The sequence below is a fragment of the Lynx rufus genome, unplaced genomic scaffold (genome assembly GCF_022079265.1).
Source record: "Lynx rufus isolate CCGP_SWC_20201006 ecotype Redwood Valley unplaced genomic scaffold, mLynRuf1.p SCAF_5, whole genome shotgun sequence".
Classification (NCBI taxonomy): domain Eukaryota; kingdom Metazoa; phylum Chordata; class Mammalia; order Carnivora; family Felidae; genus Lynx; species Lynx rufus.
Window position 1 is genome coordinate 56,004,606 of NW_025814867.1, and position 26,641 is coordinate 56,031,246.

A 26,641-nucleotide genomic window follows, 5' to 3' on the forward strand; every position below is an offset into this window, starting at 1 on the left:
ACAATTCTATTCCAAATGGGATAAAATATAAGGAGGAAATAAATCAGCAGTCTCAAATAATTTTGAAATCCAACAGGTAAAATCCTATCCTGGTGTATGACTTAGATATAATTCGATGTGGCTTTAGGTTCTGACCTCCGGGCCCATGGCTCATCTGTTTCCTAAATTTGGTATCTGCCTCTGGGCCTATAACTCCATTCTTTGGGACCATGGCTGTGCTCTCAATGTATCATTACCTTTTCTTGAAAGGTAGTACATGTTTTCAGATGAATAGTTTTATGACTATGTTTCCTACTTAAAGAGTTTTGGAACTCTGGCAGTTTTCCTTTATTTTGTCCTATATCTGTCTCTTTCATTCCAAGAGTGTTTGTGCAGACACAACGTTCTCAACAACCTATTGGGTCTTCTATTTATCTCATGGGATTTAGAACATTAGCAAGAGAGTCCTCCACAGATCTTTTCTGGATAATTCCACTTCCAATCCTGGCTTGTACTGAGATAATTGAGTGAATCCATGGGTAACAAACCTAGTATCTTCAGCAAAAATTTTCTAGTCATACACTTGGCCTTCTGTCCAGAGCACAATTTCCCAACACTTGGTCTCCTAATTTTAGCATCTTTTGGTATCTGAACAGGCTTAGAATTTCCCAATTCATTAAGTCCTGGTTCCCTTTTTCTCAACAATTCTTTCCTCAATTTCTCTTTCCCTGTATGTTTTGCTAGAAGAAACAAGGTCACTCCTTCAACACTTTGAAATGTCATTGGCCAAGAACCCGAATTCCTTGCTTAGAAGTCCTGCTTTTCATACAGGTAGAGGACACATTCAGCCAAATTTTCTGCCAGTAAATCACAATTTCTAATAACATATTTCTCATTTTCTTCTTAGCCTTCATCAGAGTTGCCTTTCACCCTCATACTTCTGCAGTTTATATTCTGGTCAAGGCAATTCGGCTTTTTCTATCCTCTACCTCAATTTTTTTCCCAAGTCTTTGCCCACAAACCAATTACAAAGCCACTCCACATTTTTAGGTATTTGTTACAGCAGCACCCCGTATCCCCCTACCAAAATCTGTATTAATTCCCTAAGGCTACTGGTACAAATTACCACAAATTGGTTGACTTAAAGTAACAGAAATTTGTTCCCTCATTCCTGAGGCCAGAAGTTCAACAGAAATTTGCTTGAGATGAAATCAAGAGCCACATTTCCTCCAGAGACACTAGGACAGATTCCCTGTCTTGCTTCTTCTAGCTTCTGGTAAAATTCCTTTGCTTATGGCTAAATCACTTCAATCTTTGACGACTTATCTGTATTGCCTTCTCCATTGTGTATATCTAATGTCCCTCAGCCTCTTATGAAGATGCTATGATTGGATTTAGGACCCACCTGGATAATCCAGTATAATCTCCCCATATCAAGATTCTTTTTTTTTTTATTTTTTTATTTTTTTTTTAATTTTTTTTTTCAATGTTTATTTATTTTTGGGACAGAGAGAGACAGAGCATGAATGGGGGAGGGGCAGAGAGAGAGGGAGACACAGCATCGGAAACAGGCTCCAGGCTCCGAGCCATCAGCCCAGAGCCTGACGCGGGGCTCGAACTCACGGACTGCGAGATCGTGACCTGGCTGAAGTCGGACGCTTAACCGACTGCGCCACCCAGGCGCCCCAAGATTCTTAATAGAACTGTGGAAGATTCTTCTTCTTTATAAGCTAACAGGGTAATTAGGACCTTATATCTTTTTTTTTTTTTAATGTTTATTTTTGAGAGAGAGTGAGAGACAGACTGTGAGTGGGGGAGGGACAGAGAGAGAGGGAGACACAGAAGCAGAAGCAGGCTCCAGGTTCTGAGCCTGATGCGGGGTACCAACTCACAAACCAGGAGATCATGACCTGAGCCGAAATCAGATGCTTAACCCACTGAGCCACCCAGGTGCCCCATGAACCTTGTATCTTTTGATGGCCATTTTCCCTCTTACTAGAGATGGCTAATACCCTTGGGGCTAAGCAACTTCATGTGTGGTGTTCTCTTTAATTAAATGCAGACTATTACAGAAGGAGCAAGTTCTCAGAAATTTTGAAATGTACATCATTAGCATTGTGATTAGCATATAGTAAATTCTCAAAAAATTGTAGCTCATTTTTAATTGATGTTATATTCATCATTAGGCAGCTCGAAATAAAAGCCAAAAACCACATCTAAAATACATTTAACTCCTCGGATTGTTAGTTATGGATATTTTAAATTCAGTCCTTCTGTGAATACTGCTTTTAATTTGTAAATAGTATTATTTCATAAAACTTTTTGTTATTTTTTTTCAATACACAAAACTATATGCTCTATTACATTATCCGTTGAGACAGCTACAGAGTAATGATTCTTAAAACTTAGGCAGTAGAAATTCATATTTCTCTAAAATTTCAAAGGCTCTTGGAAAGACAGTGTAATCATTGTGGTTTATTAATTGTCAAAAATATGAACAATTGCTTGTTAAAAAAAGAAGGAAAACAGGCTTGGATAATTTCCAGCAGTTTAAAATAAGGTTGAATTTACCGTGAATCACTCTAAATTCTACTCCTGAAACTAATAGTGCACTATGTGTTAACTAACTAGAATTTAAATAAAAATTTGAAACATAAAAAAGAAAATAAAATAAGGTTGAAGTTTCTTTTACTTCACACTTGCTTTATAGTAATGTGGAAGAAAGCATAAAATTTAGTCCCAGAAATCTCTAAAACTAGTTTAAATTTATTTCTAATATTTTTTTCAGTTTTTTAATTTTCCATTATACCTATGAACAGACACAATGTGTTTATCTCATTTTTTTTTTCAAATCCTGTCACTGTCACCTCCCAATGAAGTGCAAAAAGGATTGAGAAGCTGCATATCTACAGTAAAATCATGTTAAATTAATTAATTAATTTAGCTTTGGCTTCTTGGAATATTTGCTATAAATACTATATAAATACATTCTTATGTTTTTAGACCATCAAAATAAATATAGTCAGATAAACAAAAAATATATGATATTCGGGGTATACATGTTCTATCATGCTATTTTAAATGTACCTATTAGTCAAAAATTTAAATTTATCAATTTGACAAATATTTATTTTATGTATTGTGTTGTAGGACTGTTTTAGGTGCTGAGGATAGAGTAGCAAATCAAACAGAATATAACCCCTACCCTCCTGAAGTTTATATTCTAGAGGAGAAGAAACATAAACAAACAAAGAATGTAATATAAAAACAGACTATTTGAGGGGCACCTGGGAGGCTCAGTCATTTAAGCCTCTGACTCCTTATTTGGGTTCAGGTCATGATCTCATGGTTCATGGGTTCAAGCCCCATGTCAGGCCACACTGACAGTACAGAGCCTGCTTGGGATTCTCTCTCTGTCTCCCTTTCTCTCTGACCCTCCCCTGCTTGTGCTTGCACTCTCTCTCTCTCTCTCTCTCTCTCAAAATAAATAAACTTAAAAAACAGGCTATTTAAAATAAGGATGTGTATAAAGCAAAGTAAAATAAAGAACAGGGATGAGTGGTGATGGAGATGTAATCAGATTAGAAGCTATTGACAAGAGGATACTCAGGAAAAGACTTAAAGAGCTGAGAGCAGAGTCCTGTGCACATCCATGGAAACACATTTAAGCAGAAGAAATTGTTAAGTGCCCTGTCTGAGAAACAGTGATAATGCCACTGTGTCTGGATAGAGTTGAAAAGAGGTCAAGGGAGTGGCAGAAGATAAGGTTAAAGAATAGGTCAGTTCTGTGGATCTTTCAGGTCACTGTGAAGATTTTGGATTTGACTGTAATTGAGCAAGATTTCTTTGGAGGGTTTAGAACAGAAGAATATCCCAATCTGTCTCTGTTTTAAAAGGATTAACCTTGTGGAGATTGAATTAGTTTGTGGGGAGGGAGGGAGGAAGGACTGACAGAGTAGACCTGCAGGAAGTTACTTAGAAAAAAAAAAATTAATCAAATCAGACTGCTAAAGATGCCATTGATGTTGAGTAAAATCTATGATGAGTAAAATTAATTTCAAAGTGAATACCCCAGTGAATATAGAATTGCAATTCATATTTTTATTAAATAATACTGACAAACTTTCTAGGTAGTAACTAAATGAGACAACTGTGAAATTTGTTACATGCCTTTGGGCCTTATTCAAGAGAAGTTAACTTAAGCTTTCGAGAACAATGAGTAGAACTAGCTTAATTAAGGGTGCCTGGGTGGCTCAGTCAGTTAAGCGCCCGACTTTGGCTCAGGTCATGATCTCACAGTTCATGGGTTCAAGCCCCACATCGGGCTCTGTGCTGACAGTTCAGAACCCAGAGCCTGTTTCAGATTCTGTGTCTCCCTCTCTCTATGTCCCTCCCCCACTCACGCTCTGTCTCCCTCTGTCTCAAAAATAAATAAACATTAAAAAAATTTTTTTTAAAAAGTAGCTTAATTAGATGCTTGGTTGTTGGTTAGTAAGGTTGTATGTTTTACTCCATCCAAAGTTATTTCCCCAAATATATCTTGAATTCATGCCACTCTGACCCTGAAAAGTTCTTAAAGGCTACTGTTGTATGACTCTTATAAAGATGATCTTCTTTCAATACATTTACTGTATTTTCTTCTGCATTTACTTGTCTATGCCTGTACTGTCCAACAAAGTAGCCAGTAGCCACATATGGTTGTGGAACAACTGAACTGTTGCATATCTGAATTGAGATGTGCTCTGTGTAAATTACATGCTAGACCTCAAATATTTAGTATGAAAAAAACAACATATTAATCTCATTAATCATTTTTATATTTGATTACATGTTTATTTTTTATATTTTTTTAAAAAGTTATTTTAGTTTGAGATTGAGAGAGACAGAGAGAGCAGGGGAGGGGCAGAGAGAGGAGAGAGAGAGAGAATCCCCAGCAGGCTCTGCACCAGCGGCACAGAGCCTGACTCAGGGCTCGAACTCACCAACACTGAGATCATGACCCGAAATGGAACCAAGAGTCAGACACTTAAGAGGACTGAGCCACCCAGGCATTCCTGATTACATGTTTAAATGTAATTGATAGCATGTGAAAAAGTTTTAGGCATATTGAGTTAAATAAAAACATAAATACAATTAATGCCACTAGCTTATTTCACCTTTTTAAAAATAAAGCTATGAGAAAATGTAAAGTTATAGATGTGGCTGAAATTATGTTTCTATTGGACAGTGCTGATGTAGATACTAGATGAGCTCTAAAGTATTTTTCAAAAGTATAACACTAAAGTAAGAATAAGAAGTGGAATAAGGTACATAAAAATAGACATTGTATTTGGTGATTACGTGTATGTTAATGATAAATGAATGAGGGGCGCCTGGGTGGCACAGTCGGTTAAGCGTCCGACTTCAGCCAGGTCATGATCTCGCGGTCCGTGAGTTCGAGCCCGCGTCAGGCTCTGGGCTGATGGCTCAGAGCCTGGAGCCTGTTTCGGATTCTGTGTCTCCCTCTCTCTCTGCCCCTCCCCTGTTCATGCTCTGTCTCTCTCTGTCCCAAAAATAAATAAATGTTGAAAAAAAAATTTAAAAAAAATGATAAATGAATGATTCATTGGAAAAATATAAAAATTGTATTACTATGACAAGTGGATAGCTATGTGTAAAAAAAATCTGGATCTCTTATCTATGAGAATCAGAGTTCTCCATGGCCTATCAACATTTAGGGGAAAAAAAACTTAAGAATGAAATGTCCCAAGGAAAGGAACTTGATTGCCTGGCAGATTTTGGACCGAGAAAAATGTCAGTGTAACCTATGGCTGCAACAAATAGTTCCAGTCATTTTATTGTGATTTCTTTGGCATAAGCCTTTTTTTTTTTTTTAACACTTCACCATTTTTTGGAAGTTACATCAGTTATTTCACAACGAAACTATCCTAGTTGAAATTATATTTTAAATAAATTCAACATTATGGCCTGAATGGATCAAAATGTCCTATTGCTTTACTTCTGTTTCATTTAACAAAACTTTTTTTCTTTCCTGAAAAAAAAGGAACCTTGAATAATATTTAAAAACTTAGGACTCTATTTTCTATTTGTGCACATAGCCCACTTTGGGGTGCAGTTATGGGGGAGGTGGAATTGAACACAATTAGTAAGCAAATATGAGTACAATATTTTGTTTTAATACCAATATATTACAATTTAATTTTAAGGTTTTCTTTTTTGTTTTTTGTTTTTTTTACTCTGTCCCTTTAACCCTGCTTCTCATGCTCTCTTCTCATCTGTCATTGGTTTGAACTGACAGAGACATAAATCCATATGACAGATTAATAGGGGAAAACTGATACTGGCTAAAAGAGGTTATACTTCTTTCTAAATGGACAAAGTGGTAGACCTGTATTCACAATGTAAGAATGTTGGAGAGACTGAGCTGGGACATGAAAGCCAAATTCTGTCCAGAATCTTGTTCTTGTCTCACATCAAACTTGTCAAATTGTTCTCACCATCTCAATATCCCTTTTTAAACGATAGTATTAAATGCATGATTTTAAAAGGCAACTATTGGGGCGCCTGAGTGGCTCAGTCAGGCGTCTGAGTTGATTTCCGCTCAGGTCATGATTTCATGGTTCCTGGGATTGAGCCCCGCTTCTGGCTTCACACTGAGAGACTGGAGCCTGTTTGGGATTCTCCCTCTCCTCTCTCTCTGCCCCTCCCCCACTCACAATCTCTCTCTCTCTCTCTCTCTCTCTCTCTCTCTCTCTCCCTCTCTCCCTCTCTCTCTCTCTCTCTCTCAAAATAAACATTTAAAGAAATAAAAGGCAACTATTAGCTTTTAAAACGGATTAAATGAAGGAGAAAAAAATAAGGAAATAATGGATATTAATTTAGATACTGTTAATACAATGTATGTTATCATAAAGATTTAAAAGACTACGAGCTTAAGTTTACCTAGATAATACATTTGTCAAATCATTATAAGGGTTTTATATACTTATAAAAATAGTCTGCATTTATAAAAAATAGAAGAAAAATTTAACTAACTTTTGTTGAACTCAATATATGCTTAACACTATTAAACATACATTCTATATTATTACCATGGCCTTGTCTGTTGGCCCTCAGATAACATTTTCTCTGCCTTTCCTTCCCTGTTCTGTGCTCAGGAGGCTAACACTTCAGACTATATCACCTGAAATATGTTGCAAGTTGGCTTTCCAGCTATTTTACTATTATTTTTTATGGAGTTGTTAAAGGTAAGTAGAGCATCATATTAAATGATGACATTTTTCCATATCAACCCCACTTAGGCCACATAAATTAAACTTGAAATCTGAGAGATTAGATAACAGGAATTTATTTTGGTTATTATTTTGCAATGTCCCAAAATAAAAGCAAACAGATGGAATGACAAATTACATAACAATGCTTATAAATTAAATAAATGATTACAAATGGCTATTATCTAAGGAAGTCAAATCTCGATCATAAATTTCATTTGAAATATGAAATGCTATATACACTTGAGTCCATAAAAGACTATTGTTATTATCAAATATTTAGATTCAGTGATGATCTCCAAGGATGCATATTTAGTGAAAAATTATGTAGAATCAATTTCATGTACTGATATTTTTCTTAGAATTTCATCATACATTTCTATACATTATTATTGAACTTTGGTTCAATACATTAATTTTTATTGATTTATTAATTAGTTGAAAAAACTCATGATTTTTTTAGTTTTGTTTTTAACTTGTATTTTGTTTTTAGTTTTATGTTTTAGTTTTATAATAAAATGTTAAAATATGTTAAGATTTCATAAAGAAATAATAAAATAATATATCACTTATAAATTTATTCTTCTGAAGATTTTACTGATACTGGCACACTCCCATGTTTGTTTGATATATTTTAAGAAAAGAACCTACAGATACAAATAAAAGTCTACCCTCCTTCACAGCCCATCTCTTCCCTTTCCTTCACCTACTCAGCATATGATATATATGCTTCTTGTGCAAATTTTTCATACTATTTATAATATATATGTATTTTGTTTAGGGAGTGCTTACAATTACATAAAGGATGTCATATCATTTGTAGTGTTTGTCACTACCCTCACTATCGTATATTTAAAATATTTATCCTTATTGATACATATACTGATATACTTGGATTTATTTCTAACATTTTTTTTATTACCTTTTAATGTGCATTTGTTGGATGTTTCTTTTCTTTTTCTCATATGGATCAAGTTTTATCAAATTTTACTTTATATTTTGCTTGTGGAAATTATATATTCTGTACTTTAAGTGGTTACTCTTAAATTTCTGACATGAAAACTTCACAACAAAAAGGTTCAAATTTATTACTTTATTTTCCACTCAAACCATAAAAAAGAACTGGAAGAATTTAATAACTTTTGCCACTTTTTAAATCTACATGTTATTGTCACCTAGGAGTTATATACCATTATGATTATTTTTTAATTCCTAGAATTAGTTATTGATATGCTGCTATCGTTGCTGCTGTTTTATATTTTATTTTATCAATACTTGTTTGGAACTCTCTGACGTATTATTTAGAACAGAATCCATTTGGAGGTTGAAGGCATGGAAAATGGTTCCCTTAATACAAGTAGTTTTGTTTATTTAAATGTTTTTATTACTATCCCTTGGAAAGTCTTGTTTTTGTGTACCCAGTATTTCTGTATCTTGGTTTAAAGGATTTGGTTAAGCTTGTCTGTGACTTTATAAGACATTAATCTGTAGCACTGTTTTGTTTTGTTTTTTCTCTTATAATTGCTGAATAGATATAAAGCATAGGTACAAAGATACTGAGTGATGAAATGATTCAGAACTGGACTTTGCTGGGTTAGCTGTGTCAGAGAGATGCAATTTTTATTGACATTAAAAAGAAATGGATTGAAATAACATACCATGAAACTGATGAAGCTAGAGTGGAGGCAGGAAGGGTCTGAGAGACTGAGAGGATATGGAGAAAATAAAATCTGGGGTCCCTTTGAGGCTGAAGAGCAAGTCTTTTGGGTGATTATAAGAGAGACCCAAAGGGGGTCAGAAAAGAGTTTTTGGAAAGTGGTATTTGTTATTATTATTTACATTTCAGTGAAGAAGCAGTTTAGAGTTAGCCAAAGTGCTTTAGTGAGGTCATGAGACTAGGTGGCTAAAAGGGAATAGGGGAAGTGATAGGAACAGAAAATGAGAAATTTAAGAAGCTAAGACTACTGTTTGGATCATCTCTGAATAGTAGAGCTATGGCAGAAAGGAACATCATGAGCCAGGGCTAAAATCTTTTCTCTGAAAGGGAAGGCATAATCAGGAGGTCAGTAGTAGCAGTAACAAGGTGGAGTTCAGACTGTCCTCAGTGTCCTTGGAGGAAGATTAATGTGAGCCCTCTATGGAAAGAGTCTGGCAGAAATGCTCAGGAAAAGTAGGATGCTACCTTTTCTCTGAAACTTGAGTCATGTGAAATGCAAAGCCTCCACTTTGGGAAGCTCTGCAAAAATCAGTGGCCCCATGTAAGGACCAGAATCTACTTATGTCAGTCAGGAAGGTGGAAGGGGATTCTCAGTAAAGTGGTCAAGCTAGTTTGTGTTTTTTGTTTTTTGTTTTTTAATTAATTTTTGTTGGTATGTTTGTTTTTCATTTCTCCTACAATGAAAGCAATGCTTTAGGGAGCATGGCAAAAGGTTTAGAAGAAATGAGAGTGGATTAGGGAGAAGAAAGTACAGATTGAGTGTCAAAGACAGTTTCAGGAAAAGACAAACAGGGACCTTTGTATTTTGGACCATAAACATGACCTGATAGATTTAGTAACTGGGCAAATGACTAATAAAGAATTAATCTCAGAACTACTCTCTGATGGTTAGTATGTGGCAGTAGCCTTGTCCCTAGATGCTGAGGCCACAAAGGGTGAGGTCACTCATGTTCTCCGTGATCTGGGAAAACGTCCTGGGACTCCAGTGGTCTTGGCTTCATTAGTAGAATTAGCACAGAGCCTGGTAATCTGCTTCGTACTGTAGACGGTGAAATGAACCAAGCAGAGTCCAGAGGGCACAACTTCTCCTTTGTCAGTAAAGAAATATGTTTGCCAGTGAATATCATGGGTCTCTAGACTGGCTGTAAGCACTAGTGTAGATACTTTTAGAAAAATGAACACCAGAGTCTTCTTATCTAAGGCACCTGAAGGCACATAAATCTGTTTTTGAAAATGCGAGGCATGAGAAAGCCCCAAAGGAGCCAGAGGACTAACTTGGAGAAGCATGGCTGACTCTCCTTGGCCAGTTTTGAGACTAGATGGCCAGGGATGATAGGAGAGGAAGGAATTGTTTTTGCAGACTAGCAACCATTGTTTGGGTTTTATCAAGGGCAAGAGAGGAGAATTTGAGGCTAACATCATGTGCTGGTGGGGCAGGGGAGGTAAGCTAACAGCTACAGTGGACAAACACAGGCAAGGACCACAGTGAGTATTTCTCAGTCCTCAGTGGATTATTTCTCATTCTCTTCTACTCATATTTTAATAAATTTAATAAATAATGAAGAAATTAAATAAACAGTAAATAAATTAGCTTATATCCTTAGGAATATTATAAACCAAATGTAAAATTTTGGATTGGACACCCATTCAGAGTTCTGGGTTCTTCATATTCTGAAAAGAAATCTTTTTCTCTTGTGACTAAATCATATGGTTAATTTTGAATCTATGGGTAGTATAGATGCCTGAGTCATTCATTCATTGACTTTTTCTTTCATTCATTGAAAAATATTTATTGGAGAACTTCTGTGTGCCAGGTTGTTCTAGGCAAGTAACAGTGTATGTGTGTGCACACACGTGTGTGTGTGTGTGTGTGTGTGTGTGTGTGAGAGAGAGAGAGAGAGAGAGAGAAAGAAAGTCCTTCCCCTAAAGAACTTGTAGTTTTAAGCTATTAGTTATATTATCTTGTCAAGCACAGTGACCTGATAGTAAATTAATATCTCACATAATAATAAATAACCAAGCTTAACAACTGCTTAATTTAAATATGTAAAATTTAAGTCATTTTTTGATAAATTCACATTTCAAGCAAAAGGGGGACCTTCAAATGTGTGTATCTGCCTCATGCAGTTTACATTTGTGGAGTCCCTTTTTACTCTAAGGAGAGATTTAAAAATTATGTAGAACTGAGGTCAGTCCATATAGGTTGCACCAAAAAATTACTTAGTTGCAACATGAGAACTTGAAACATAAAATTTGTAACATAGAAGTTTGTTGTTTACCACCAGGTGTCCTTAGTTTTCCAAATAATCTGGAGCATTTTAAAAGTTCCTTTAATAACAGTTTTGGTAGAAATGCATGTAACAGAGGCTAGAAAGTTGAATGAGATTCAAATGTATTCTACAAACCTCTTATTCTTCTTAGGGAGAAGGGAAAAACCTTGTGAAAGATTGAAAAGCCTGAGGGAACCTTAACTTGCATGACCAATACTTACTGACCTTGGCTGTTTTATGAGGGGTCACATTTTATTTTTGTGCACATAAACTGCTGAACAATATTTGCAATGCACTGGAAGAAAAAGTGTTTTTCTGCATTTATCATGCTACCATAACCACTCCTTCTACCCCCTGTTCACTGATGTGTTCATTTCTTTTTTCAGCTTAGAGCAGGACAGAAGTTCAATGAGAAAATTCATCCCATACTTCTTACCATGACCCAGGGATATAACACAACACAATTTCCCTAGCTGGAAATCTTAACCCATTCTTAAACCTAAGATAAAAAGCCTTCACAACATTTTAACTCCTCATTTATACATTTATATTTAGCTGCTTGTAGTGAAAATAAAAGTTATCCTGAATATTAAGTCATCTGTATAATACTGCAACATTCCACAAGGGGGTTTTCCTTTGTTTAGTATACTGCTTTTTTCTCCTTACTCCCACCCCTTTTTAACTACTTGTATGTAGTGATTTTTTTTCCCCTGTGTCTTTGGTTCCAGAATTTAGTTTCATAATGGACAAGCAAACAGTATTCTCCAGTAATCTTTGAGATTTTCACTTGGGGGGGGGGGGCACAAATTTGATAACCCTTCGAAAGGATGTTTTAGGAGCTGAAAAAGTAAAGGAATCCAATAATGTTAAAGTGTGCACAGTAGTCTGTGAATTCTTCAAATCTCAGTAAATGGACGAAGTAACTCAAAGATTTAGACTTATTATAATTTTAGCGGTAAAAAGTTTGGCTCCATTTTGTTTGCAAAGACCAAAATTAGCAATGCCATGAAGCTGCAAAAACAATTGCATAATTCGGCTTTTGATATGCAGTTGAAGTCTGTTAATCTTTATGATAATTCTCAGAGTCAGATTAACTCTGACCTCAATTTGTTTCCCTTGTAGATTCATGTAATGACTTTTGAGTCCTTGCATTTCTTGAATTTTCAGTTACATGGTGGTGCTGGGGAGGAAAAAAATCTTCCTATGTCCTTCAGAGTTCCTTCTTGTGGCTCTAAGAATTAAAATTAACAAGAGACAGATTAACAGGAGAAAATCAAATTTAATTTTGTACATATGAGAACTCCACATACTTAAGAGATTCAAAGACACAAAGATAAAATGAAGTATATATGCCATTCTGGGCTAAGGATTGGGATAGGGGTCTGGGCCTTTGATGGTGAGGAGGGCAATTCATGGGCAATTTCTTCAATAAGAAAAAGAGCAGATTTTTAGTAGTGAGATATTTACCCGACCATACAGATGGGTCACTCAGATAAAATTTGTCTCTGGTAATAACCTGTATTCTGGGAAAGACAGCCACTCAAGATTCTTCTAGGGAGTTAAGGGAAGGGTAAGAATTTCTCTTGAGATTTCAGGCTCTTGATTGGCTTCCACTCAAAATAGTCTACATGTCAAAGTGGCACATTTTGGGAAGACTTGTTATGGACCTCTACAGTGGCAATAGTTTATTTTTGCAAAGTCTTTTCTTAAGCCTTTGAATGTATTTGATAATATATATATATATATATATATATATATATATATATATATATTTATATTTATATTTATATATATACACACAGTTATAACATTTTATAAACCAAACCTCATTAGCTGACATTTAAAAGGCTACAAAGATTGACAAAAGACTCGGTTTTTGTTTATTTTAGCTTATATTCATTCTTTTTTCCTGATCCTTTTATTTTATTTTTAAAATTTTATTTAAATCCCAGTCAGTTAACATATGGTGTAACAATGATTTCAGTAGAATTTAGTGATTCATCACTTACATATAACACCCAGTGCTCATCCCAACAAATGCCCTCCTTAATGCCCATAACCTGTTTAGTCCATCCCCCACCTCCCCTCCAGCAACCCTGTTTGTTCTCTGTATTTAGAGTCATGGTTTATCTCCCTCTCTGTTTTTATCTTATTTGAAAGTTAATCTCTTTATGGTGAATTTACCAAACCTGTTATTATGTTGACTGTATGGAATTGAAGTGATTTTCCTCTGAAACTGAGATAAAACTTTAACACACACTTCCTTAAGAATGTATGATTTATGGCACCACAATTTCCATTGCTGGTGTCTTCATTACAGTCCTATGGACACTTTTACTTAACAGACATCCATTGTTCCTATTCCTCTGTAGCTAGCATAAGAAGGACAGAGGTGAGGAAGGAAGTAGACAAGTAGAAATGAATGGTGACTGGATTTTCAACACCTTAGAATTAAAGGTTGACTCTGTTGACTCTGCTCCTTTTTACGGCCATTTTTAACCTTGCATTTCACTGCTATATTTTAGTAACTTGTCAGTAAACACTTACTGAACATACAGTAAGTGCCAAGTTACTGCGCCATAAGGAACAGTAAGTTCAGAAGTTCATGATCCATCCAACAGTACTCAACAGTATTCCAGTTTGGAGGATTAATCATATGGTCAATCTAGTTAGAATGCTTCTCCTTGGGAGGCTCTTCTTTATTTCTTTACATTTGCCCCTGGATCATTTATTTTAAAGTGCCTGTAGCTAGTTTTCTGTATAATACCATGCAAGTTGGGATCTATATGAATAGACAGATTTCTGAAGTTCTTGCTGTTAGTTTGGTTCCAACTCCTTTGATGCACTTACTGAAAATGCTTGATTTCAAGGCACATGATAGCTGCTAGGCAGTTTCTCAGCATAATAATTAGTCAAATTTGGACAATAAATGGCCTCATTAGTTACTCCTTTAAGCATTTGGAATACAAATACCTATTTGTAGAATAGATTTCTTTCTGCCGTTAATAAATCCATAGTTGATAAAAGAGAGCTTTATTTTTGTTAACAATTAGCATTTGCTGCCCTTAAATAAATACACTGAAGTGTCGGTGGCCGGAGGCTGAATGGCAACAGCCATCAATATCATTTGGATTACAAAGAATATAGTACCTACAGTCACCTCTCCCACTGTGCAACTTCCTAGTGTAGTCAGAGGAATTCTTTTGTTATGCAAATGCCCTATTTAAAGATAACATGTGTACAAAGGAAAGTAATGGAAGGTCATTTCTAAGACTGGACAGATGGATGAAAAATTCCATAGAGTGCTTTGCCAAGCACCTGGCATTATATGAATGACAACTGATGATTAGAATCACAAAGAAGAATTTGTATTATCACAGGTGACAGTGTGACTAATTGAAGAGGTTGCTTGTTACAGAATTGGTCGGTTTCCGTTCAGCTACACTCAGGATCCAAGGGCTGCAGAAAATGAATACACAGCACACAGTGTTTTCTTAGGGGAACTAAATGAAGGTAGGAAGAAGAGGGAGGGAGTCTTGCTGAGGGTGTAAAGACTCACAGCGGGCTTGAGTTCTGTGCTGCTGAGAAGATGCTCACAGCACAGTCTCAAAGTTGCAGAGGAAATAAGAGATAACAGACCTTTAAGATAGACTTTTATGTCATTTCATAACACTCAACCACAGCTTCTTTTGGAAGTATAAAAATCCGGTGGATCTGGGCCTCATTATGATATGTATCACTGTTTTCTAGATAATAGCATGCCATCAGGCATGTTGACTGAATATGTTAAGAAGACAACAGTGCAGGCTGTAACTATCTGCGCCTCCATCAGAATATTCAGAAATCTCACATCTTTCAAAGTGGGGTTGCCAAAGGCTTCCCCAAGCTGCACACATTGCTGCTTTGTCTCTCTTTTATTCCATATTGAATCTATTAGAAGACAAACACATCTCTTAGTCATCAGACTGTTTGCTGACAATGCCTGTCAGTCATTCCCCTTCAAAGAGATATATTGTAGGGTGTCCCTGCCAGGATTAGAAAGAAGATGGGAAGAAACAAATCTGAGATAATTGTTCTCATAAAAGAAATGATATAGCTATTATTTGAAAAATAAATTTAAGGAACCACTTTAGGAAATAAAGATTAGAATGAGTTTTTCCCTAAGTACTCATCAGTGGTATTAGAAATCATGTTGAAATTTCAAATACAGTTGAGAAACTTAAAGGAACTTAGAGAGTTTGGATCAATAATTGAATATATATCCTTTTTCAAAATCCATTTATATTGAAAGGCAAACATTCTCACAAAGTTTTTGTTTGTTTGTTTTGTTTTTGGTAGGTCTAGAATATTAAATATTTGAGTGTGAAAACAAGTTTTAGAAAACCAATTGACTTCAGGGAAGCTTTGAGAATTAATCTTACTGAGCAATTCAAAGCTTACCAAGTAATAGATGTATCCAAGAGTGATGATTTTTAAAACAATGTTTTTAGAGATTTCTAATATTGGTTCTTTTTTTTATTGGTTTATCTTTTATTCATTCAGTAAATAGTAACATCAATCTTGACATATCATATTTCATAATATTGCCTATAAATAAGAAAGAAATAACTTTTAAAAAGTATGCAGTTGAGTTCCTCTTTACTGCTCTTTCAGCTACTTTCCTTAAAACTAAGCCATTGCATAATCAAAGAGTTTTAATGCCAAGAAACACACACACCCTCACACAGATATTTTAAGCTATTGTGTTTAATTGCTTTTGATTTTCTTTGTTTCATTGGTATAGCTCATTTACTTTACATGGATCTATTTTACATAGAAGAAATCAATCAGGGAATTTAAATTTTTTTTCATATGTAACAAACATCTCCTACTCTGTGAGTTATGGAGGAGTGAGCCAAGTACACTGATTTCTCCCCTTTGGCCCCTGACGAAGATTTTTTTTTTTTTATTTTCTAGTTGATTTGTCGTATTTTTCTTGAGGAGAAAAGGTCAACCATGGCCTCCACAAGGAAATATGAAAATTAATGAAAATGAAACCCAAACAACCTGTTTCTCATAGAACTATGTCTCTTAGCTATGGTTTTGTTATTAATATTATACTTCAAAATGGATGATATATCTCTGCTAGATATATAGCTGTCCTACAAAAATCAGTCCCATAATTCCTACAATTTATAATAGCAGAAATAATGCCTGAAGTGTAACAAATTAAGTTTTGCTTTTTTAATGCTTTTTTTTGACCACAAATGACCGTTGATTTTATCTAAGTTTACATAAGAATATGTTTCTGCAGCTCGGTATGCCTTTCTTTATGTGTGTGTCTATGTATGTGTGGCTATCTATGTGTCTGTGTCTATAGCTTCTTTCAATCTGTTTATTTTTGTTTTTGTTGAAGAAATTTCTACAAGATGATAATTCTAATAATGACAATAAGTAGCTTTTAATTTCACATAAGGCATGAGGTTTCCTAACGTTACTCCGTGTTATATCTCCATTAAAACAGTACTTGTCAAAATAAATGATTTCACCTATTTTCTGGGGAAAACGTTTCTGAGTCCAAAGTTGCCCACTTGTTTTCAAAGTATAGATATAAGTTCAAAGACAAACCCATTACCACATTACTTTACCTAAAACACCTTTTAACATGGAATGGTTTTAATTGGAGAAGAAAGATAAAATTTCTCCTCGAAAAGTTCTTGATCAGTAAATCAGAAATGAGAATTATGGGAAAAGAGACTCAAGAGCTTGTCTTTTAAAAATGCCTCAGCTGATTTGAATGTATACTAGTATTTGGCAATCACTGCTTTAAAAAATCTTGTGTTTTCTTTTTTATGTAAACCTCATAGCAAATATGCTTTTGAAGGTAGCTAGGTCATCCAGAAATGGAATTCTATGTCCACATCTTCATTTAATCTGATTATTTTTCTTTCGGTTTCTGGTTTTTTAGTGTGTTCTATCTCAAGTAAGAATAGTAATATTTATGTTGTTTTACCTAAAGTTACTTTTCTGAAAACAGTCATTTTCCTACATTACTACAGACACTCTTTTCTAGAAAGACATCTTTCAAAGTTATTTATCTTTCCTTAGCATCTACCTAGAGATTACTCGTCATTTTTCACAGCCAAATCTCTGGGCATATGTGGCTGTTGAGATGCAGGTGGGTAGGTGTCTCAGTATGATGAATGAGCTCACAGTAGCCTTAAGTTAAAACCAAAGGTGACTCTGCTCTAGCCCATTGTTCCAGGCACCTGCCCTGATCCAGATCACCTCAGCTGCTTCCTGACGCTGTAGAAAGTCCCCCACCCTCCTGTATAACCCTCCACATCAATTATTGGCAGGCACCTTTTATGGGGTGCTTCGGGGATGTTAAGGTACACTTAGAATAACATATTGCGGAATATATATCTAACAAGACCAAGAGTAAGATTGTGAAAATTTGACGTTTACTATATGGCATGAAGCCTTAGAGATACCAAAAGTTGGGTCAATCATCAGTTTCACACTAGTATTTTGCCCAAGAAGAAGTTTATTTAACATGTTGGGAAACTATAAAAGAGTGGACTACATAAGTAATTACAGTATTACAAGTCATTCATATTTTTTTTTCTTCAGGATATACTTTTTAGAAATCTTATAACAAGATGACTGTTGTTACCTTCGCAAAGAAAGGGCTAGGATGATTATGTTTAATACTTGATGTAAAGTGAACATAACATCTAGATTCTGATTATTCCAAATCATTTTAATTACTTGATAGTGTACATATCTAAATTAGCCTTGATTTGATTTCCTTTGCAAAGAGGTTGACTTAACAAGCCAACAAGATTAGAGTAAAATAATTGGTAAAGAAAGTACAATGGTAGTGCATCATGAGGGTAGAAAAATTGCCACTGATTGTGCTCTTAAAATTAGCTATTTTATGTAGGTGTTAGTAGATGACAGGTACTTTAAATTCAAATCTTTTTAGATATTCTAAATCATATGACCAAGACTAACCTCTCTACAACAGGAATGATTTTAAGAGGTCCCTTCATAATACCTCCATATATTGTCTTGCTTATATAATTTTAGCTATTTCACACAGAAATAATGTGAATACCTTCTGTATATAGAAAATTTGCTAAATGTTGGAGATATGGAAATGTGTGAGGAATACAGCGAAGCTTCAATGGATGGATACTCCAGTAAAGAAGACATGAGAACAATCAACTATTACAAAAGCAAAGTGCCATAAATACCTGGTTAAAAATAAAAGCTAAACACTATCGGGAAAAAAATAAAGTAGGTTTGATTTTTTATTTTCACTTTGTTCAGTAACTTTGATCATGTTAATCATTCTGTGTGCAGCAGGTGATGTGTCATGGGATTGATACTGAAATTTGGATTTTAAAATAATCTAGGCTAAGAAATCTGCACATTTGACATAAAACATGAAGAAAATGGTTGCAAATGTGAGCAGAAAGGTCACTGTATTCATTTTTTATTTGTAGGGAGATTTTGGCAAATAATAATTTAATTATTTGTGATTTTTTATATATTATATATATTATATTATATTATATTATATTATATTATATTATATTATATTATATATTATATATTATATATATTATTTATATAAAAACTAGACACGTTTTTATATTCACCATTAAGAGTGAACTTCATCAAAATTGATTCTGTCTTGGGAAAAATATGAAGACTAAGAAGAATTTATATATATGTATATGAACTATATACATACATACTTAGAGAATTTATGTATATAACATATAAATACATATGTACACATATACAAATAGATATAGATATGTCTTTCAGAGCAAGAAGTAGAAAGAGTAATAAGGCTGTCAGAGAAACAATATATGAATTGAAGGTGACTTCCCTATACAACTTTGGAGGAAGACTAAGTGTACAGTAAGAAAGGAGAAGTTAGTGATCATGTTTCAATTCAAATAATAGCAGTAAAATAGACTTAAATTAGGAGACCTATTTTTTTTTTAAGAAAAACATTGATTTCTTTCTCCTCGAATTATAGACAATAGGGTCGGACTTTACAGGAAGGCCATTAGACAGACGGTCAAAGCAAAACACATGAATCTGTCAATCATTTTTATCAGTTTTGACACCTTATTAAAAATTCAAAGACATGTTTTCATTTCAAAAGGAAAAACTTGCAAGGTATACTTTCTCTAATAGTTATTGGACCTAGCTTTAAAACCCTTCTTCAAATCGCTGTAACCGAAGTAGATCTTTGGGTGGAGAGTTTTTGCCTGCAGAAATGCATCAGATAAACTGCGTTAGAAATGGTTTTAAATGTTTATCTACAAATCTACCAAGGCTGGATGTTTATAAGTATTAGGCAGAAGTTCTTCTCAGTTACTTCTGGTGGGTTTAATGTAAAGAGCTATTGTGAAGGGAATTTATTCTTGGTGTTTAACTAGCTATAAATCAGGTTATGACAATTTTATAAGCCTCTATGCACCCTGCACCCTTCATCAGATGGTGTATAATATAGCTTCATGGAGAAGATAGTGAAGATGAGACCTGTGATCTTAAGGCTGCAGAAAAGAGTAAAGTGAAATCATTCTCACAGTGCCAAACTTCCTGCAGTTTGTAAACTAAAGCTGTAAGGTAAACTAAAATTCATTATGAGGCCCCTACTATATAAAGAGTATTACATTATATATTGAGGAAACATGGCAAACAAAACAACAACAACAACAACAACAACAAACAAACAAAACAAAATAGAACAAAGTATGCGATCCTGAGAAGCTGGATGTTGGAAAGTCTGAACCAGCTCCAAATTCCTTCTTTATGCCCACACATACATACCCCACTCTTTCTGACCTCTGGACCTTAGAGCATAAGGCATATTCTGCCTTTGTTGGCCTGGCACTGGCCCCCTTTCCAATGGGATAATGCTTACTTTTTCCTATGACAGCTCACGTAACTCCTAGGAGACCACCCCTTTCAGTTTCCCTTCCCCTGCCCTGGCTTTTTCTGCTCTGGGTCTCCTGTCGGATTATGAGTAATGTGGAGGCAGAGATCCTGCTTCTTGCCTTTCTATGCTGAGTATCTAGCCCTGCATTTGGCACCCAGTTGACATCCAAACAGCGGCCATGGAAGGAGAGGTGAATGAATACACGAAGGATGCTTCCAGGCCTTGCATTCTGGGAATGGGACACCATCCCAGTCCTTCTAGGGCAGAGAAGAGCTTGAGACTATTGAGGGAAACAAAACACAAGTCACACTTCTGCACAACATGCAAGGCTTTCTGTGCCAGGATCTTTTTTTTTTCTTTAAATTCACTTTACAGCTTCAGGTTTTTGTTTTGCCAATTGGAATGACACAAGGAAGAGGGCAGATGTGGGTGACATTGTCAGGAGACGCTGCCACTTGCCTTGATAGAATCGTATCCAGAGGCAAGACAGGCAACTTGAGACAGGCACATCTTTTCTCTCATTTTTCAAGTGCATGGCTATGTGTTTTCATCTTTTTGTGTTAGAAGCTTCAGTAGGGCAGATACTTTTTTGCTTGCAGTAGTTGGGGTCAGAGTAAAGAGGGATTCAAAGCCAATCAATAATAGCATATAAGCAGGGACATGTTGGAAATGGCTTTCATTTTCTGTTTCTTTATTTTATGACCTGGGCATAGTCAGACTTTCAGTATGTTGTATTGTCAGTCCTTTTGAATAGAAATGAATTAAATTGAAGCATGTGTTTTCTTCACCACCTTGTACAAATTGCATCAGAAATATATTTGAAAACGTGTGTTTGGATGAGAGTGTGTGTGTGTGTGTGTGTGTGTGTGTGTGTGTGTGTGTGTTTTGTATAGAGAGGGAAAAGAAGAGTGAGAGAGCACTCTTTCTCACTTTTCTAAAAGGGAAACCTGGCTATGAAAAAAAAATGATCCGTTATATGATCAAAGTCTTTAGTAGCTCTACAGACTTGAATGTTCTGTCCTGTCCTCAGAAGCAACTGATGAAGCCAAAGAATAGGGACAAGGAAAAGGGAGAGTGGTAGATGGTCATAAAGGGACATGATTTTCATCCATTGAAATATTGAGCCTGGGTGTCTCAGTTGGTTGAGCGTCCAACTTTGACTCAGGTCATGATCTCATGGTTTATGGGTTCAAGCCCTGCGTCGGGCTTTGCACTGGCAGCACCAGGCCTGATTTGGATTCTCTGTCTCCTTCTCTCTTTCTACCCCTCCGCCCTCCTTTCTCTCTCAGAAATAAATAAACATTCTAATAGTTTTGTTTTGTTTTGTTTTTTAAGAAGAAATATTGAGCTGCCACCAGACTGTCATGGATTTAAAGGACCTCTTGTCAAATAGTGATCCTAAGTTGATATGACCCTCACACTGTTGCATCCTCTGCAGATATTTGTAGCCTGCAGCATGTGGAATGTCACTGGAAGATCAGACAACAGTGCTTGTGCTTCAGCATATAAACCATTAATGTTTTTTGTCATGTTCTTTCAAGACTGGTTGTCTACAGGTCCTGCAGTTGTGTGACGAAGCGCCTATATACCCACTCTCACAACCTCACCCACTAAAAGGAGAGAAAGAGAAAGATGGTGGAAACAGAGAGGAAAGTGGAGTTGGGTAAGGGGCATGTCTTGTGTGAAGTGAGAATGTTACCAGTACTGTCTCACTAACATTGTCACTCTAGAGACAGTGTTTGTTGTAGACATTCAACTATGTGAGAGAAAAAGCCAAACTCAATGGAAAGCCATTTTGTAATGGGATATAGTAATACTGATAGGCTCAGTGGATGTGACAGGGGCAGTTGATGCCAATAAATTTAATTCATAGTTTCAGATCCTGAAATATTTAGCAGGACAAACCAATACAGCATTCCATATATTTAATCATTAGTAGGAAATGGAACAAAAAAAATCCACCATGAGCATTTACAGTCTGTAAGTTAAAGTACACATAAACTACACAGGTAGGTTAAACATACATATATTCAAATGATGTTTGGAATTGAAGTAATAGTTTTTGATCATTAAATAAACAACACATGCATTTTGTTTGTCATGAGTATTGAAAGTTGAGTTGAAAGTATGGTTTTAGCAGATGTAAAAATTAAAAAGAAAGCTACATGCCATATACAGCCTACATTAGCTCTTGATTTTGGAAGATTTGCTTTACCATTCTGAACCTCAGCTCTTGTGTAACAAATTTTTTAAACAATCAGTCAAGTGGTAGACATATAATAGTACACATTTAAAAGAATTAATTATATAAAAAAGCTACCTGCTTCATCTTTAAACAAAGGAGTAAAATTGGATATTTCATTACCGTGTTTTTGAAGATATTAACACTAGTTATAATCCTCATGAGTCTTACCAGGTCCTCTGACAACTTCCAATAGAAAGAGCAGGATTAGGTGTAAGGTCAGGCTATTTAGAAACTCAACAAATATTGTTTATTTCTTGATGCACCAATAATAACAAAAATGCTCTCAAGAATATATTGTTCCTCTATTAGATGGTTCCTTTTTATGATCTCTCCAAAGACTGTGTTATAAAGGAAAGAAATGATATTTCAAACAGTTTAAGAATGTTAGCATTACAAAAGTTGGATAGAAAAAAAAAAAGACCGAGACAGTATATTTTTGAATGGAATAATTTTATACATGTCCATCCTTTGTATGATCTTAATCAAGAGGAAAATAGTTTATTGAGCACTTGGGTGTATTTTAGACACATATTTGGATGTTAATTCATTCTTAGTTATCTATGAATCATCAGATCCACTGATCCCCACATCAGGTTCTCCTGGAATACCACTTGAGTTCACATTCCCTTCAGACTAGTGTCTCTATTTAGTAACTGCTTTTCTTTCATCATAGTTGAGGTTATATGAGAGAGATGGGTGTTTTTTTCTTTTTCTTTTTCTTTTTCTTTTTTTTTGAGAGAGATGTTTTTTCATTCAAGATGGTTGACTGTTTTGTTTCATGGTTTATATTACTACGCTTTAAAAATATGGTCTGCATTCTTTGATTCTTTATTTTATTTTAATTTTCCACCTACGCGTTATTAATTTAAGGAATTATAGTTCCAAGTCAATAACGATTCTCGGCGCTGTCAGGATCACGGCAGTGTTCGCATGACAAGTGTGATGAAACCTCTTGCCAGTCCCATGAGGCAGCTTTTGAAAGCTGTCAGGCTAAATGCAGGAAACCATTTTGGCTGCTGTTCGGGATTCCTTACAATTGCTGACTATGCCCTGGCAGCAGAGTCTGTACTGGCGTTGGCCTTCCCTCCTGGGTACGTTCTGAGCATTGCTGCCATTTAAATTCTTGAAATAGAATGGATCAGTTCCAAGTGGCATGATTGGTACAGGCGGTACAAGTTTATTAGAGAGACTGGGGTTTGCCCTTGGTCCTGCAAGAACTAAAGAACTATTACTTAAGTCTTAAACAACCTTTATTGTTGGGTGAAAGAATGAGGTCCACAGCATCCATTTCATGCTGCTAGGACTGCAATAACAACAGGCAGAACGCCGCAGTGCGCATGCGGAAGGCATGATTTAACCTACCCCAATGAAGCTTAACACGATGTTGCTAACAAAATGAAATGAAGCCGGATATCTAGTTTTATTAATGTGTTCATGTTTAAGCAATTTAATATTGGGAGTGCTGTATACATTTGATATATCTCTTATATGAACACGATCACGTATCTTGCTAACGTTAAATAAAGTCTGTATTGAGATGCTTTCTTTTAGCACAAGATGGCACTTTAACTTCAGAGATCCAAAGTAATCTCAATGAGCTTTCTCATTGCAAATGGAAAGCATGTGGTAGTTCGTCCTCTGAAAGCAGAAACCAGAGCTAGAAACAGGCAAAGAAAAGCAGACAGTAGCTAGCTTCGCAATAGAGAAGATGCTTGCACTATGATGCAAGCAAGGGGGGTGGTGGGGGAAGGGAGCAGGGCAGGGCAATTGGTGCAAAATCTTGTGTTTAGTGAGTTTGAAAATTGACAGGCAAGTTAATGTTATCTTACATGTGAACAAAGAACACTTCTGGAAATATTTTCCATTGTAAAACTCATATAGTCCCTCATCGTTGTAATTTTCTTAAAGCACGTCTAAGGTACGCTATCGAATTTTTTTTAATCCAATTATTATGTTTGTGTTATGTTACCTGATCTGTTACTTGTAACCATACCATGGCCACTACTGCTGTTGCTGCTCTTGGGTGTGTGTGTGTTTTCCTTTTATAAGGGGTGACAATTCTGCTCCCTTGCTGATTCCTCTGGGAGTTGACTGTTCTCATCTACATGCATGTAATGTTTCTGTATCAATGCACCCTATTACCAGATATCTCCATTGTCTAGTGCTCTTTAGGCATCCTCTTGGGAAGGAGCTTAGAGCGGTGCTGAATTTAAGATGCACGAACTTGTCAGAGTCACTCTTGCCCTCACTTTTATAGTGAGGAAGCGTTGTTCGCTCGTGGCATTCCTTGTTCCTCATTCTCTTGAACAATTTCAGAGATGACACTTAAAATCTTTGGGATTTTTGTTCTGTTCCTATACCCAGTGATATCCATTATAAAAAAGGAGATGGTAGGGCAAAATAGCTTGAAAAAACTAGCATAATGGGAATTTTTATAAAATAAATGCATATTTGCTTCATTGTTTTTAAGAAACATAAAAACCAAAAGTATACTAGGGTCACAGATCAGAATTATTTAAGGGCATATAATAATCACGACAGAAATTGCACCATCTTTTGTTCATATTGTGCCTAAAGTTTTCCTGACCGTTTTCATATGTATCGTTTCTTTCCTTTGTTGTTTTAAACTTTACACCTACTTATTAATCCTTAATTGAAACAATTGAATTCGCTTGTGCAAAATTTAAGCAAAAAGTGGTTTATGTCATGATGTCTGATATCTCATGCCCCCTGCAGCGCTGGGGAATCTAGGCTTGGACTCAGTAAAAAATCGTCAGTAACAGCGCTCCCCCCTCCACACGGCCATCAACATTCTGGCGGCTGCTTAGGCCTGATCACTCCGTGGGCACATGGAGCTTCTCCAGAAAAGGCAGGTAACCTCTGCCACTCTGTTTGCCTGGAGATGGAACCCCTGCACGGCTATTACCTCCTGTTTGTCCCTCTCACATTGTCATTTGCAGAGAGTCAGGTGACATTGGTGAAACTTAGCTAACTATACCCTAGATGCAAGGGAATCTGGGAAATGTAGTTGTTTTGTTTTGTTTTGTTTTGTTTTGTTTCTTTCTGTTGGAAAAGTAGACGTATAATATGGGAACTGCCACAATGTAGAGAGATGGTTCCGAAGGTTTGGAGCAGATGTGAACTCTATGTAGTTAAAACAAAACAAAACAAAACAAAACAAAAACACTTTTATTATTGTGTTTTTTTCAGATGAAAATAATTGGAATTCAGAAATTTGGGGGCTCCTAGGTGGCTCCGTCAGTTAAGCAACCGCCTCTTGGTTTTGGCCAGGTCATCATCTCATAGTTCGTGGGATTGAGTCCTACAGCAGGCTCCACACTGTCCGTCTCTGTCCATCTCTCTCTGCCCCCCTCCCTGGGTCATTCTCTCTCTCCCCCTCTCTCTCTCTCACTCAAAATACATAAATAAAGTTAAAAAAAAAGAAATTTTGATGGGGCGCTTGGGTGGCTTAGTTGGGTGAGCATCCGACTTTGGCTCAGGTCATGATCTTGTGGTTCACGAGTTTGAGCCCCATGTGGAGATCTGTGCTGACAGCTTGGAGCCTGGACCCTGCCTCAGATTTTGTGTCTCCCTCTCTTTCTGTCCCTCCCCTGCTCATGCTGTCTCTCTCTCTCTCTCTTTCTTTCTCAAAAATAAATAAACATTTAAAAAAAAAGAAAATTTGAGGTTTAAGTTTTTTAAAGAACATCAGATCACCCCTGCAATTGTTAATATGCTCAAATTATAATATTTTAATATTTAAAGTATGTACATTATTAAGATCTCGTGGGAAAATGTCAGCACTGAGGTTATCTCTATTTATTCGGTGTATTCACTTTAAAATGTGAAAACTCGGTTTCATTTTAGTAGAGCTATGTTCATTATGTATCCCTAAGCCTAGAAGAATTTATGGCACAAAGGCAAAATCAGTTGGCTCCGGCTCCTGCAAAAAAAAAAAAAAAAGTAATAAAAAAATCTAATTTCTTGCCAAAATACTGGCCTTAGTCTTTCAGAAAGAAAGTTTTATTTTAAGAAAAAATAATTATTTGATAGTAGATCTTTATGGAGAAAACACAATAGCCTAAAGTATGACAGATTTATAACTCAAATGCTCTCCATGCTACTTAGAAATTTTGGTTGATGTATCTAATTCTTAAGTTATTATAATATTCTTTCATGATTTCTTTTATACCCTCTACAGTGATGCTCACTCCT